Source organism: Squalius cephalus (assembly GCF_949319135.1).
Source record: "Squalius cephalus genome assembly, chromosome: 1".
Lineage (NCBI taxonomy): Eukaryota > Metazoa > Chordata > Actinopteri > Cypriniformes > Leuciscidae > Squalius > Squalius cephalus.
In genome coordinates this window covers 1,172,065-1,189,494 of record NC_137122.1, presented here as the reverse complement: position 1 = coordinate 1,189,494, position 17,430 = coordinate 1,172,065, and the positions used below count along the sequence as shown (strand labels likewise).

Below are 17,430 nucleotides of genomic sequence, written 5' to 3'. Positions count from 1 at the left end.
GAGCGAAATATAAAGTGAAAGGACATGGAAGTGAGCCCTGATGTAATGGTAGAAAGTAGACAACTGCTATAAAATATTATGATAATTTGCTGCCTTTTTATAAATTGATTATATGTCCTTGAAACTTTCCATGATTGTGAAGAGGTGGAAAAGGTGGCGTCAAAAGGCAAGTGAATGGTGACGAATTGATAATTTGCATCTGCCTATTATTATCTGGAGATATACAGTCCCCTCCAAAAGTATTGGAACAGTGGCAATTAAATTTTTCTGTAGACTGAAAATATTTGGTTTTGATATCAAAAGATGAATATGAGGGAAGAGATTTCAGGGAAGAGGTCAACATTTCAGCTTTTATTTCCAGGTATTTACATCTGGATCACTTAGAAGATATAACCATTTGTTTGAACACACCCATTGCTCATGTGACCAAAAGTATTGGAACATGTGACTGGCAGGTGTGTTTTGTTGCCCTGGTGTGTCCTATTACATTGATTATTCAAACAATAAATAGCACTGAATGTCTGCGCTCAGTTTCAGATTTTGGTTTTGCCTGTGCAGACTGCATTTATAGTTAGACATGTAACCAACATTGGCCATAACCAGTACAACCATTTGGAATGTCCTGAGGAAGAAAGAAACCTCTGGTATAACTAAGTAACAGACCTCGGAAGGGTAGACCAAGGAAAACATCAGCAGTTGACAACAGAAACATTGTGAGAGCTGTAAAGAAAGACCCTAAAACAACTGTTAGTGACATCATCAGCAAAAACATCCAGAGGGCAGGAGTGAAGGTATCACAATCTACTGTTCGCAGAAGACTTCATGAACAAAAGTACAGAGGCTACACCAGAAGATGCAAACCTCTCATTAGCAAGAAGAATATGAAGGTCAGGCTGGAATTTGCCCAAAAGAACAGAGACAAGCCTCAAACATTCTGGGGCAAAGTTGTATGGACTGATGAGACAAAGATGAAACTTTACCAAAGTGATGGAAAGGCTAAAGTTTGGAGAAAAAAAAGATCTGCTGACCCCAAACAAGCTCATCTGTGAAACACAGTGTACATAATGTCATGGCTTGGGCTTGCATGGTTTCTGGGACGGGCTCATTAATCTGCACTGATGATGTAACACATGATGGCAGCAGCAAAATGAACTCAGAAGTGTACAGACACATTTTGTCTGCCAATTTACAGAAAGATGCAACCAAACTGATTGGGAGATCCTTCATCATGCAGCAAGATAATGACCCAAAGCCAAAACAACAAAGGAGTTCATCAGGGGCAAGAAGTGGAAAGTTTTAGACTGGCTAAGTCAATCTCCAGACTTAACCCTCTGAGGTCTAGGGTGTTTTTGGGGTCCTTGAGATGTTCTGACATGCCCTGACATTTGTGCTTTTTTCAGTTGCTTAACATATCAATGGCAAAAAAAAAATACACTCTATTTAGCACAAACAGGACTACCATAATATGTGAGCCACATGTATGTACATGTTTTCATTTTTGAGAGAATAATGTTTATGCATGGTTATTGAAAAAACTAAAAATGAAAGATTCTGAAATAAAGCCACAAAACACATACTAAATATGTGGCAATAAGACTTTTGACTAATGGATGTCCTTCCCTAGAGTTTTTTCTTCAAAATGATGTGAAAATCATCCTGCCTTATCATTCACTTAAAACGATAAATTGATTTGTTTTGTGAAACACTTTTAGTTTGGAAAGCCAATATGCGGATGGGGCGTAAACGATCATGCATATTTAGTAGTTCACACCTGATGAGACAATGCCCCTGCATACTTAATGAGCCATTCATTCAGGTGTGTCACCTACAGCTAACTTAAATATACAAGCTTCATAAAAATGATCATTCTAGAAGAAAATTTCAGATGGCATTTAGAGGCTGTTGCATCTGAACTCTTCATATACACACACACACACACACACACACATATATATATATATATGCATACACACACACACACACACACACATACATATATATATATATATATATATATATATATATATATATATATATATATATATATATATATATATATATATATATATATATATACACTACCAAATTGGTTCACAGTTGGAAGCATCGCAATTTTTTTTTTTTTTTCCACAAATTGTGCTTGCAAATTGTATAATATCCAAGGTAAACATGTCTAGTAATTGTGCAGTTAATTCTCATACTGTATTTTCAGTTTTGGAATATTTATCCTCTCCCCAAATTTGTCACTAATAAAACACAATAAAAATTATTTAAAGAAAAAAATTATATTTACCTTTTAATAGTTTGTTTACATCTACCTTTTAAATTTTTTTTTTTTTTTAAATTACAATTACAACAACAATTCAAGTGTAATCTTACAGTATATTTGTATCAGTATATATATGTCTTTCATATTTCGCCTGACTGTAACGTTGTTTTTATGAAATATTAGGGCATATAAATGTTAATTTGCAGTTTAATACGTTGCTTATACAAATAGCCTACATTTTATTTCAACATATTTCAGTCGATTTTTACTCATCTCAGTATAGCAATACAGTTTGCTAAAACATCAACATTCATTCACACACGCGATTTAAATTTAAACTGTCTTTTTGCGAGCTGTGGTAAACAGCGTGCATCTCTGCCGTTCATTCATTCATAAACAGAAACCCGATTCACGTGAGAAGGAAAAAACTTACTACAGCATTCCTCAGCTCGCTCCTCGATATACCCGCACTTCTGAGGTACATTTTCCATTATTATTATTCCTCACAGCGCTGCGAGACGGTGTAAACAAGTAATGATCTGAATAAACTTGTGTGTTTTCTCGAGCTGATATGGGGGCGTTCTGTGGTAAAAAGCGCGCATCTCGCCATTCATTCATTCATAAAGAAACCCGATTCACGTGAACTTACATTTCTTAGCTTGCTCCTCGATATACCCGCACTTCTGAGATACATTCCATTATTCCTCACAGCGCTGCGAAACAGTGTAAACATGCAGGGTTTCCCATACATTCATTCATTTGTGGCGGCCCGCCACATATCAACGCTGACCGCCACGGATTGATTCAGATTTTTTAACTATTTAATATGGGTAAAATTGTATTTTATTCGCGCTGCTTGCTCCCCCTCTCTCTCACAAACTGACAATGGAGGCACGACTAGCCCCTCCTTCTCTTACCGCACGATCTGAATCAAAACATGAGCATGTAACGTTAGAGGGCGGATTAGATTCCAGAATCAATCCGGAGTTGAATGGTTAGTATAATGAACACTGTTGCTCAACATAACTCTGAGAAGTTGTCTAGATGTTAAGCGCGGTCGCGTTTCATTACAGATTCGCGCAAAACTTTTGCGATTTTTTTTTCTAAATATCCGTTACAACTATTGCGAAATGACGTCGTTTCCATTAACCGATGTTATGCGACTAAAACGTAATTTGTTCCTCTCGCGATCAGTCATTCCAAAAATCATTGCAACGGACGTTGGTAGGTTCATATCACAGCCACCAGACTAGACATTATATTATTATTATCTCCAGGTTCAGGTTGGTGTGTGTTGGTTTTTGTCCACCTCAATCTCCAGGTGTGCGTGTGTGTGTGTGTGTGTGTGTGTGTGTGTGTGTGTGTGTGTGTGTGAGTCTGTGTGTGTCCACCTCCAGGTCCAGTTTGGTGTGTGTGTGTGTGTGAGCCTGTGTGTGTCTGAGTATGTGTTTGGGTCTGAGTGTGTGTGAGTGTGTGTCTGTGTTTGAATCCGTGTGTGTGTGAGTCTTTTTGAATGTGTGTGTGTGAGCCTGTGTTTGAGTGTGTCAGTAAGTTTGTGAGTTTGTGTGTGTGTGTGTGTCCAGTTCCAGGTTTGTGTGTGAGCAAAATTTGCAACAAAAAGTCTGTGGACCAGTCATAGCATAACTGTTGGCAATGGGAATGTGTACTTGTCAATAAAAATATATGATATATATATAAAGTTTATATATATGATGTATATATAAACATATATATATATATATATATATATATATATATATTAGGGCTGACTTCTAATAGTCGAGGATTCGACGATTCGATTCGGAGAGGTCTGATTCGACTATGAACCTCATAGTCGAATACATGGGCGTCAGTTTGGTTTGAAATGTGCTGGGGACAGAGACGCATTCGCATTTTCAGAAGGGCTGGGTACCATTTTTATTTATTTTTTCGCTTTCGCGCAGGTCATGTTTTGAAAGACGATGTCCTGTAGCTTACTAATGTAAATAAATAAAAATGTATTCAAAAATCTGCTTCACATTTTCAGCAGGGCTGCGGAGCGGCTGTGAGTTGACTCCACACGGTTCTCATGTGCGTTAAAAAGCTTTACGTGGTTTAATGTAAACAACGATTACCAAATTTCCCTCTCATATTGCTCCTCATAACCACTGAAAATGGTAAAAAAAAAATCGAACCCGGAGTCCAATTATTATGGACGTTATCTGATATTAAGCGTTTCTGCTTCACATTTTCAGCAGGGCTGCGGAGCGGCTGTGAGTTGACTCCACGCGGTTCTCATGTGCGAGTTGACTCCACGCGGTTCTCATGTGCGTTAAAAAGCTTTAGTGGTTTAATTATTATTTCCTTTATTTAACCAGGAGAATCACATTGAGATATTATCTCTTCTTCCAGCGAGACCTGGTCAAGATAGCGGCACATAGAGTTTCACACAAAACAAAATAATAAGACAACACCACAAATTACAGCAATCGAAAGTTAGGTTAAAACAAATCAATTAAAACAATTACAAGTATCCTGTAAGACATTTTGCAAAAGACTTTTAAAAGTGCTTATAGTTGGGAGTACGTCTAAATTAAGATCTTTTTGCAATTCATTCCAAGCCCATGGAGCGTAAAAGGAAAATGCACTTTTGCCAAACTCAGACAATACCCTAGGGACTTTTAACCGAATGTGGGAACCTGACCTAGTACAATAATTGTTTGTATAATAAATTAAAAGATTTGATATATAAAAAGGTAATTTACCCAAAAGAGCTTTTGCAATAAATAAATACATATGTAGCTTTCTCCTTTGGTATAAAGATAACCAAGATAAAGAATCATATAAAATACAATGATGCGTCCGCGACTCTGCACCGGAGACAAAACGCAGAGCTGCATGATACACAGAATCTAGTTTTCTAAGTAGAGATGTAGCTGCATGCATATAAAGAAGATCACCATAGTCGATTATAGATAAAAAAGCACTCTCTACTATTTTCTTTCGGGCCTCATAGGAAAAACAATGTGCGTTAAATGTGCGTTAAAAAGCTTTACGTGGTTTAATGTACCTAAACAACGATCACCAAATTTCCCTCTCATATTGCTCCTCATGTTTATGAAATATTATGATATATGTGTGATATATGTGTTTTAGCTCTTTTGTTTGAAATGGAAAAAATCTAGCTGCTATCTAAAAAAAAAAAGAAAAAAAAGGTTCGACTATCAGTCGACTACGGCAAAATCTAACGAATCAGATTCGACTATGAAAATCCTTAGTCGAAAACAGCCCTAATATATATATATATGATATATTTAACTTAATCACACACCCCCCCTCCCCCAAACACCACACCACCGCAAATTGAATCTAATTCTGTGGGAAACACTGACATGTAATGATCTGATAAACTTGTATGTTTTCTCGAGCTGATGGGGGCGTTCACAGAATTGCGCGGATTGCCTCAGCCATTTGCGTTTGAATAGCACGCGCTCTCCGTGGGCGGAGTCACATTACATTTGAATTAGCTCTAATGAGGTCGACTGGAATCGCTCTCTTTAAATACAGATTTCACAAGATGAGAATATTTGTTTTTTATATAAATTACTTAATTTAAAAGAGGAGAATTCAAGCTTCATGCCTGTGTGTCTGTATGTCTGTTTGACTGAGTATTCGCTGAGTTATTGTTCATTTTCGGACGCGTTTCAGAATGGACTACACGGACAGAGAGAAGGCAGAACTCGCTTCGTGTTTATTTTTCTTTATTTGGCAAAAAACACAACACTTTGTTTTTATTGTGAGTATACACAAAAATAATACACATTTAACAGAATCGATTGATGTATGAAACTCCTATGGAAAATCAAAGTCATCAGAGTATTTATGAGTTTCTTTTACACTGATAAAAAACAAGCGAGCTGGTATCGCCGGCGATACCGCCGACCTCGGGGTTAAACCCTATAGAGCATACATTTTACCTGCTAAAAGAGACTGAAGGGAGTAACCCCCCAAAACAAACAACAACTGAAAAAGACTGCAGTGAAAGCCTGGAAAAGCATTACAAAACAAGAATGCAGAAGTTTGGTGATGTCAATGGGTCCCAGGCTTGATGCAGTTATTGCAAGCAAAGGATTTGCAACTAAATATTAAGTCTTATTCACTTTAATGTATAAGGACCCGGAACACCTACCATAAATCCTGATGTACTTGGTACATCATAAAAAGGATGGCGTATACACTAATATTAGTCTCTCTGTTTATCCCGAGGTTTACCGCTGTCCGCCGGATCCAGGCCTTATCCAGATCTGATGAAGGACCAGCGCCAGGACATGATGACAATGCAGTCCTGAAGTGTCAACTAGTCTCTCCCCTGTGAAGGCCTCCTTCCCTTTACCTCTATACAGGTAAAACGTTGTCGGGATAATTCCAGTTTGCGTGGCTACGCAGAAGTGACAATTTCTGAACTATAAATTTTTAAGGCCTAACAAGTAGTTTGTTGAGGGTTGATTTGTGAAGGACTACACTCCTGCGCACATATATATTTAAACGTGCATACCTATCGACCTTCACAGGGGAGAGACACTAGTTGACACTTTAGGACTGTTGTCGTCGTGTCCAGGCTAGGGGTGTAACGATACACGTATTCGTATTGAACCGTTCGGTACGAGGCTTTCGGTTCGGTACGCATTACAAACCAAACGATTCTGTGCGATCTGACACCACAACGTTGCCCAACATCGGAACGAAACTGCGCTAAGCTTTTTTTGGACTTCCTGCTCAGCTACTGTTCGGACGCTCTTGCTTACTGCTCCGCGCTTTGCTCTATCGCTTTTATATTTCATCTTCTATACTTTTATATTTTATCTCCTTTTATCACCTAATTTTAACTTCAGCAAATCAGCACAGTGCTCAAACGACAAAGTTTTGATTACTACAAAAACTGAGAATTCTTTCACCCGACCAGCTTACATTCCGGGGAAACACAACTGCCTACATGAGGATAAGAGAGAAAATGCCTCTTCTGGTTAAAGAATCTACTTGCTGCACTAACTGCCACAGACTTTTACAAAGGATTGCAGTTCATGAAACAAAGTTACTTACAGGACCACCAAACCAGACAGAACACACAACAGAGCTTCGTCATGGACACCCTCAGCATATAACCGGTGAGTCCCATGAAACTAGTGCTCCTCGACAGGTAGAGAAACAAGCCGATCGACTTACAAATCACTAAGGTACAAACACTAAGGTACTATTTATTAAGGCTATATCCTTAACACCAAGCATATCTGCAGACTCTGTTGATTTTCTCCTTGATTTTCTCTGTTGATTTTCTCCTTGATTCTTTTAACTCAAAAGTTAAGTGTAATTGATGATATTGCTCCTGTGAAAGTCAAGTCAAGTTTATTTATATAGCGCTTTTCACAATACAGATTGTATCAAAGCAGCTTCACAGTATTAAATTAAAATAATACATCAATGTTTGTTTCTAGTGGAAAACGTCCACGTTTGGTAATGCTGATCAATAGTATTGTTGATTGATTAATTAAATTAAATATCCCCAAATATCACCAACTGAGCAAGCCAAAGGCAACAGTGGCAAGTAGGGATGTCACGGTACCAAAATTCTAGTAGTCGGTACCGATACCATTAAAATTTTACGGTTCTCGGTACCAATTTCGGTACCACAGCAAAATCTGTTGGAACTATTATTCTATTTTATTTAGGCTAACTATTTGAAAAAAAAATTCAATTCAATTCAATGACTTAGCCTACTATTTATGACGGTAATCATAAGTAAATTATACATATAAGCACTGAAGGCTACATGCTGTTTAAATGTAAATAGTAGGCTACTTATAAAAATACCAAGTGAAACATAAGCAACCTTCAAATGCACACATTATTATAATTATTATTAGTTGTAGTATTTTTAATACATGGAGACGTGGCTAAATCTACTGTACAGTAGCCCAGTGGTTCTCAAACTTTTTTGGTCGCGCCCCCCTTTAAACCTTTAAAAAAATCTGACGCCCCCCCCCCCCCCCCAATTTTTTTTAATTATATATATATATATATATATATGCGGAACTTTTTTTTACAATGAAAAACGTGCAATGATAAACTTACAAGTGTCTTTGATCTAGGAAATTATTTAAGGCCTGCTTTCTGTATTTCTCCTTGAAAATGAAAAATAAAAAAATTACAAAATAAAATAAAAACGTGCAATGAAAAACAGGAATAGTTTTAATTTGTCATGTCATTGAATCAACAGTAAGAGAGAATAATAAACCAGAACTTTAACTTTTAATTTATAATTAAAAGTTAATATATAGCAGCTTTGGAGAGTGCCTCACGAGCTCAGCTTCTGGTTGGTCTTCTTACCAGAGCGGAGTGCCGCTCGTGATTCGGTCCGCTGAAGAGGTTTTTTTCTTTGGCGAGCAACTTCAATGTTGGGCTTGTTCCAACGGTCTGAAGAAGAACGATTCAGTGCCGTTCGTTGCCGCTTTATAAAAGAAGAGCGCTATCACTACCGCTTTCACGCACTTGAACGCGTAACGTAACGGCTGTATTTTTATTTATTTATTTTTTGCTGATCTCCCGCGCCCCCCCTGCAGTAACCTTGCGCCCCCCCTGGGGGGCGCGCCCCACACTTTGAAAACCACTGCAGTAGCCTATTATAATTATTTCTGTCAATTTCTTCAAGTTAAACCGAACTTTTATTTTGACGGGTTGCCGTGAAGACCTTTGAGTTTCTGTGTGTATGATATGACGATAGTTTTTCTCAAATTAAACGGTAAAATGCTCATGAAGTGACTCTCAGAGTGGCTCTGGAGATGAATTTCATCATGTCATCATATCGTGAGGCAGCAGAGACTGAAAACAGCGCGAGCGTCACTCGTGCTTCACTGTGTGTGTGAGGTAAATGAAACCGCGCGTCTGCGCCATTCATTCACACAGAGACAAGCAGAACATGCAGGGTTAATATTTAAATAGTCTTTTTGCGGTTTAATATTCACAGACACTGTATATATATTGTGGTATATATCGGCTACAGACAGTGCTCCTAGTAAAAAAGTTAGTCTGGAGCCGCGCGCTTAGATAAACATGGAGCGAATGAAAGCAGCTGCCTATTACTGGGTTCCGAATATACCCGGTACTCGGTACTACCGGTACTACAGAAATGCTGGTATCGTCACATTTTAAAAATTTCAGTACCGACTTGGTACCGAAGTACCGGTACTTTTGACAACACTTGTGGCAAGGAACCGAAAAACTCCATCAGGTGACCTAATGGAGGAAAAAAAACCTTGGGAGAACCCAGGCTCAGTCGGGGGCCAGTTCTCCTCTGGCGTTTATGAACTAGAGGTCGGATTTAACTGTAAGATTAAAAGTATTATATGAATGCCTGGCTGAAGAGATCTTTAATCTAGTTTTAAACTGGGAGAGCGAGTCTGAGCAACGAACAGTATCAGGAAGACTATTCCAGAGTTTTGGAGCTAAATGTGAAAATGCTCTCCCTCCTTTGGTGGATCTGGATATCCTAGGTATGACCAAAAGCCTTGAATTTAGTGATCTTAAAGAGCGCAATGGATTATAGGGCGATAGAAGATCCGTTAAATAAACTGGAGCTAAGCCGTTTAGGGCTTTATAAGTCAGTAGCAATACCTTGTAATTAATACGGAACTTTATAGGTAACCAATGTAGTGATGATAAAATTGGTGTTATATGATCATATTTTCTTGATCTAGTAAGAACTCTAGCGGCGGCATTTTGGACTAACTGTAGCTAGTTTATTAAGGATGCAGGACAACCGGCTAATAAAGCATTACAGTAATCTAGTCTCGAGGTCATGAATGCATGAACTAACTTTTCTGCATCAGAAACTGATAGCATGTTATATGTAGCTTCGCAATGTTTCTAAGGTGGAAAAAGGCTGTTCTTGTAACATATGAAATATGATTTTCAAAAGACAGGTTCCTGTCTAGTATAACACCCAGGTCTTTTACTGTAGAGGATAAAGTAACAGGACATCCGATCCTACTATGTTAAATAGTAGTAGTGTAGTAGTAGAGTAGTAGTAGAAATGTAGTGTGAGAGGTTTTGTGGGTGTTTTTTTTAAACCAATGATTAGTACCTCTGTCTTGTCTGGATTTAATAAAAGAAAATTGCGCTTCATCCAATCTTTTATATCTTTAACACACTCTGTCAATTTGGATAATTTAGCGTTTTCATCTGGCCGTAATAGATTTGAGTGTCATCAGCATAACAATGGAAACTAATTCCATGTTTCCTTATAATATTTCCAAGTGGCAGCATATATATTGAGAATAACAGAGGGCCTAACACAGATCCCTGCGGCACTCCATAGTTTACTGGAGTTATGATCGATTTTTCTCCATTTAAATAGACAAAATGGTAGCGGTCAGATTAATATGATCTGAACCAGCTTAATGCTTGTCCTTGAACACCAGTATAATTTTGTAGTCGATCTAAGAGTATTGTGTGATCTATAGAATCGAACGCAGCACTAAGATCAAGTAAAACTAATATTGAGATACAGCCTTGGTCAGAAGCTAATAGTAAATCATTTGTAATTTTAACGAGCGCAGTTTCAGTGCTATGGTGCGGCCTGAATCCAGACTGAAACTTTTCATAGATGTAATTTTCTTGCAAGAAAGAGCCCAGTTGGGCGGATACAACTTTTTCTAGTATTTTGGACATAAAAGGAAGATTTGAAATGGGTCTATAATTTGCTAGATTATGCGGGTCTAATTGTGGTTTCTTAATGAGAGATTTTATAACTGCCAGTTTAAATGTTCTTGGAACATGACCTAAAGATAAAGATGAGTTAATAATATTGAGGAGAGGCTCTTCCACTATAGGTAACACTTCTTTCAGTAGTTTAGTTGGTATAGGATCTAATAAACATGTTGTTGTTTTAGATGAAGTGATAAGTTTATTTAACTCTATTTGTTCTATAGTTGTAAAGCACTGTAATTGTTCTTGCGGGGTGATAATTGAGGCTGAATTATAAGGCGCGATTGAGGATTGAACGTTTACAATTGTGGCTCTGATGTTTTCTATTTTCTCAGTGAAGAACTTCATGAAATCATTACTACTAAACTATAATGGGATATTTTGTTCAGGTGAAGTCTGTTTATTTGTTAGTCTAGCCATGGTGTTAAATAAAAACCTAGGATTGTATTGGTTGTTTTCTATTAGTTTGCGGAGGTGCTCAGCCCTGGCCGCTTTTAGGGCCTTTTTATAACATGATACTGTCTTTTAGAATCATGCGATTCTAAAGACCTCTAGATTAGTTTGTTTCCATTTACGCTCTAAATTACAGGTTTCTCTCTGTAGAACATGCGTAGTATTGTTGTACCATGGTGCTTTACTTTTCTCTCTGACCTTTTTTAATCTAATGGGTGCAACAATATCCAATTTTCCAGAGAGAATGGTGCTCATAGTGCTAGTTAATTCCTCTAGTTCATCTGTTTGTTTGGGTTCACTGAGCAGCTGAGACAGATCAGATAAGCAATTTGAAAAATTATCTATGGTGGATGGAAGGATTGTTCTGCCTGATCGATAACGCGGCGCAGCATGATATATTACAGGAGTACGTAATATGCAAGTTACCATGTAATGGTCAGTTACATCATCACTTTGTGGAATGATATCTATATCTGTTGGATCGGTTCCATATGATATAATTAAATCGAGTGTATGATTAAGACGATGAGTGGGACCAGTGACGTTTTGCTTGACCCCAAAGGAGTTTAATAAATCTGTAAACGCAGCCCCTAACGCATCATTTGGATTATCTACGTGTATGTTAAAATCTCCAACAATTAATGCTTTATCAACATTGACTAATAGGTCTGAGAGAAAATCTGCAAACTCTTTTAGAAGGCCCAGGCGGCCTATATACGGTAGCCAAGGCTAGAGATAATAGGGATGTTTTTCTAACATCTAAGAGCGTAACATTTAGTACAAGTACTTCAAACGAAATAAACTTATAACCCGTTTTTCTGAGTAACATTGAGAATATCTCTATAGATTGTTGCAACACCGCCGCCACGACCAATCAGACGGGGCTCATGCTTATAGGAGTATCCTGATGGAGTAGACTCATTTAGACCGAAATAATCATTTGGTTTAAGCCAGGTTTCAGTAAGGCAAAGTACATCGAAGCTATTATCTGTGACTATTTCATTTACAATAACTGCCTTAGGTGTGAGTGATCTAATGTTTAGAAGACCTAGGTTTAGAAATTGTTTTTGTTCACAAATAGCAACATTTTCTGTTTTAATAACAATTCGATTTTTCCTAGATCCTGCAGTAGATTTATTATTTGATCTCACTAAATGAGGAATAGACACAGTTTCTATGCAATGTTGTACACTAGTATTTATATCAGATAAATTGGTGCAGCAGAGACTATGATTTGGACTTTTGTTTACTAATCAAAAGGTATTTAACATTTTGGAGATGTTATCAGACAGAAGATCTGCTCCGATTCTACTTGGGTGTAAGCCATCAGCACGGAAAAGCCTAGGACGCTCCCAAAACAGATTCCAATTATTTACAAAGAGCAGTTTCTGCTCATTGCACCATGACATTAAAGGGCACCTATTATGCCCCTTTTTAGAAGATGTAATATTGGTCTTGGGTGTCCCCAGAATGCATTTGTGAAGTTTCAGCACAAAATACGCCACAGTTAATTTATTATAACCATTTGAAAATGTCATTTTTGGGGCCTGTTTTAAAAAGAGCTGTTTTGTGTGTACCACTTTAAATGTAAATGAGCTGCATATCCCCGCCCTGCTGCTGGACCTAGATGACGAAGAGACTCCGGCACAGAATAAACACGAATGAGAATGGACTAAACGTATCGGAATGGTTATTTGATACATTTCTGTACTTACAAAGTTTTAATCGCATCCCTTTTGCCATTATGGATGTGCAACACACACACACACACACACACACACGAACTGTGATAACGTTCGCGCAATTTTTTTAAACTACACACACACTACTGTGAAGTACAAACGAATTTTTTATTTATTTCTTAAGGGGAGGGAGATAGACGTTTATGGGCAGATGACGTGACGCGTGTTTTTTCTGTAACTAAGTGTAAATGTTTACTGAACTGCATTTCTCAACTAAAACAACACATGCCAGTGGGGCATAGAACATCATTTTATTTTAATATTATGATTTTGGGACGTAAAATTTATTTGGTGGTGTTCATATTTCAAGGTGAATAGCAAAATGTCCTGCGGTGTGACTGTAACATTGATGACTCATCAAATGTAAATATCAGTAAAATAAAGCAGATATGTTTGGAGCAGCTAATAAATGCCTTGGCATTATTTTGTATGTATTTACTTAATTAACTTAAGTTTTCAAAATGCTAAAAGTACTAAAATAATATTTACAGTACATTTAGTTTTGTAACACAAATGCTGTCCTGCAGTGTGACATAGGATATTAGATTTTTGTACTGGCAGTTACATTGACAGCCATAGGGATTCTTTAGTCAAGACCCCTACCAGGAAGTCCCCCAGATGTTTGGATGTGCTAAGGAGGTTAAAAGATGAGTGTTAATCTCTTATTAATTTGATATATTTCATCATTTCTGTCAGACCATGAACGTGTCCATTTTTGATAGTCCTGTGGTGTGACTGATCTAGACTGATCTAGTTCGAGAAAAAATAAAAATATTTAAAAAAAAGAATCATATTCAGGTTTAAAACAATGAACTTATTCAGTTATTGTAATGCCAAAGGTCAGTCTTGTATAGCAATGACTCAAAATGGCTGCAAAGGTGAAGGAGTCCTGTGGTGTGACAGCCCGTCCTGTAGCGTGACATAATTAAGTCAGATGTCTAGCTAGATTCTCGTCTGTTATGTTTGCAATATTAAACATATATATAAATATATCTCTGTCTCTATATATATTAAACAAATATTGCAAATATTAAATATAATATACCTATATTATACATATATTAAACAAATATATATCTGTCTTCATTATACATAATATACATATATTAAACCTAAATATATATCTGTCTTCATTTGTTTGTTGTATGTGTATGTTAACAGTCACTGATCATTGTTTTTAAAGTCAGTTTTAGGCATGAGTAAAGAAAGGACAAGGCGGTACAGGGAAAGGTTAGCACAGGATGAAGTCAAATTTCTCTTGTTCACTGGAATCTTTGTTCAAAGAGCTGAATTGATGATTTTAACATGCCTTTAATTATTTTAGCATGATTTTAATGACTTTCTCCTGAGAAACAAGATATTTGTTTAGTCTTTTAAGTTAAAAATAGAAATTAATGGTCTTTATGACTGGGTCTGATTTGACGCCTCCAAAATGTTGATTATTCAGTATGTCTTGTTCACTATGTTTTAAGTTCAAATTCATACACTAAGTAATAAGATTGTACTGATATGTTGCATTTTCATTAATGTTCAAATAGAGATGCAAAATAATTTGTTTGTTACAAAAGTATTCAATAAATTTCACCATAAATGTTTCATTTCGTCCTGTGGTGTGACGGGATGTCCTGTGGTGTGACATCACTTCAAACACAATTAAACGACTTTTACTATGTTAACTAGCTTAAATGATTATATGCATTTGAAAACATTGCATAATATAACTATATAAAAAAATAAACATTTTCAAATATTGTTTCTCATTTTACACAATATTTCCACTGGAGAGAGTGGTAAAAGATGGCACAAGCAAAGAATATAATCGAAAAACAGCTGTGAAAAAAATATATATGCAGAATTTTAATGATCATTCTTTAAGAATACTTGTTAAACTTGAAACATACCTGATTTGTATTTGAAATTAATAATATTTCAATATTTGAATTTTATAGTAATGTCATGTCACACCGCAGGACATATTTTGCCTGGAGCTGTGAGAAAAGCTTAATAAATTACATAATGAGAAAAAAAATCTGCTAACCTCTAACAGTTTCAAAAACAACAGTATTTGAACTTTACAAATTCATACAATTCTCAAGCAATTTAGAACTTTGTTTTAAAAAATGCTGTTTCACCCTTATTTGTCATCTACCCACATATAGCCTACTGTCTATGGAGATAGAGCAGACCTTAATTTATTTACATTTGTAAATGCTGCAAAAAATGCCTACGTGACATAAAACTCTCTGACGTTGTTTGTTGAGACATCCTATGAAGACGACAATAAATAGCTTTAGACGCATTTGTTGTTGAACTTGCTGACATCGATTGAAATGACTATTTGCTCAAAAATCATAAAATACACTTACTTTTTCTGGAGGTGACGTTGGATCGCGAACTGTAGGCAACGATCCACACTCTAGGATTAACTTTGACCCTCGTTCACTAAACACTAAACAGTCAGTCAGAAAATGAATCTCGTATTTAGGAAGTTTAAGTGGTGCCTTTTCTTCATAAATAAAATCCATCCGCTGCGTTTTCAGTGGCTCTGATGTCAGTGAAGACTAGTATGTCCATTCTTACATCCCACAACACACTTCTTAGGAGACATTACCGGCTGTCATTGAAACAATGGAGGATGCAGATCACCGAGGGCGGGGTCTATGCCAAAACCAGATGTCAATCAAATCACGTCGGTGGGGCTTAGCTCATTTCTACGTCACAGTGAGGAAAATCTAGAACAGGGTGTTCTGAGACAGTGCTTATGATTTATTGAGATAGTAAAAAAACTACTGGGTGGATTTTTATCATTCTAGGGTGGTTTTGCTCACACACTGCCAACACACATTTATGTTCAAACACCATGTAAAAGTGAATTTTGCATAATAGGTGCCCTTTAACCATTCATTTAGCGCGAATAATCTACTAAACTTTTCATGTCCTAGTCGGTGCGTGGGAAGCGGTCCAGACACAATGATCGTTGTTTCAGGCGATGTGCTGCGTATCGTATTGATCAGATTCCTGAAGTCTTTCTTCAGAACCTCCGTCTGGCGCAGCCTGATGTCGTTCACTCCCGTGTGCAGGACCAAAGTTCCGACGTGCTCGTCACCGTTCAGAATCTCGGGAACGCGAGCAGCGATTTTAGAAACACGAGCACCAGGAAAGCAGTGACTGTGCACCTTACTTTTACCTAACGTAGCGTGTACGTGCCGAACGATGGAATCGCCGATGATCACAGCATCGCGTTCTGTTCTGTTCAGATGCGAAAGTCAGGAAGAAGAGTGGCAGACAAAAAGCACCTTGGAGAAACTCAACAGCAGTGCAAAATATGAAAAGACAAGGCAGAAAAGCAGAGCGCATGTGGCGGAGGACAAAACTTGTAGTCCATTAAAACATCTACAAAGACAGCATCCATGCTTTCAATATGGAACTAGGCAAAGCTAGACAGACTTTCTTCCCAGATATTATAAACAGCAATTTAAACAACACACGCACTCTTTTTGCTACTGTAGAGAGACTGACAACCCCCTCAAGCCAGATTCCCAGTGAAATGCTCTCAGACAGCAAGTGCAGTGAGTTTGCTTCTTTCTTCTCTGAGAAAATCAATAATATCAGAAAGGTGATCAGCACATCCTTGAGTTGCACTGAGGTCAGACAGATCAGACCACCTGAGAAAGTAGTTACTATGTCTGACTTCAAAGAAATTGATGGCAACATTTTGGAAGAAACCGTACAGCACCTTAAAACATCAACCTGCGCTCTTGACACACTTCCCACATCTTTTTCAAAAGTGTGTTAAACAGTTTAGAAGCAGATCTTCTAGAAGTGGTAAATGCCTCACTTCACTCTGGGAGTTTTCCAAACTCCCTGAAAACTGCAGTTGTCAAGCCCCTCCTGAAAAAGAGCAATCTGGATAAGACCATATTAAGCAACTATAGGCCGATCTCAAATCTTCCTTTCATAGGCAAGATCATTGAAAAAGTTGTCTTCAATCAGCTGAACAAATTCTTATGCTCGAATGGATACTTTGACAATTTTCAATCTGGTTTCCGACCGCACCACAGCACAGAGACAGCGCTCATAAAGATAATAAACGATATTCGCTTAAATACTGATTCAGGCAAACTATCAGTGCTGGTACTACTCGACCTCAGTGCTGCATTTGACACTGTCGATCACAACATACTTCTGGACAGGCTGGGAAACTGAGTGGGGCTTTCTGGGATAGTC

At 37.4% G+C, this 17,430-nt stretch overlaps 1 protein-coding gene across 1 annotated transcript in view; it reads right to left on the bottom strand.

The window, feature by feature from the left end:
* Positions 1–17,430, bottom strand: part of LOC307169688 (uncharacterized protein) — a 32,531-nt gene that overhangs the window by 11,273 nt on the left and 3,828 nt on the right. The window lies entirely within an intron of this gene.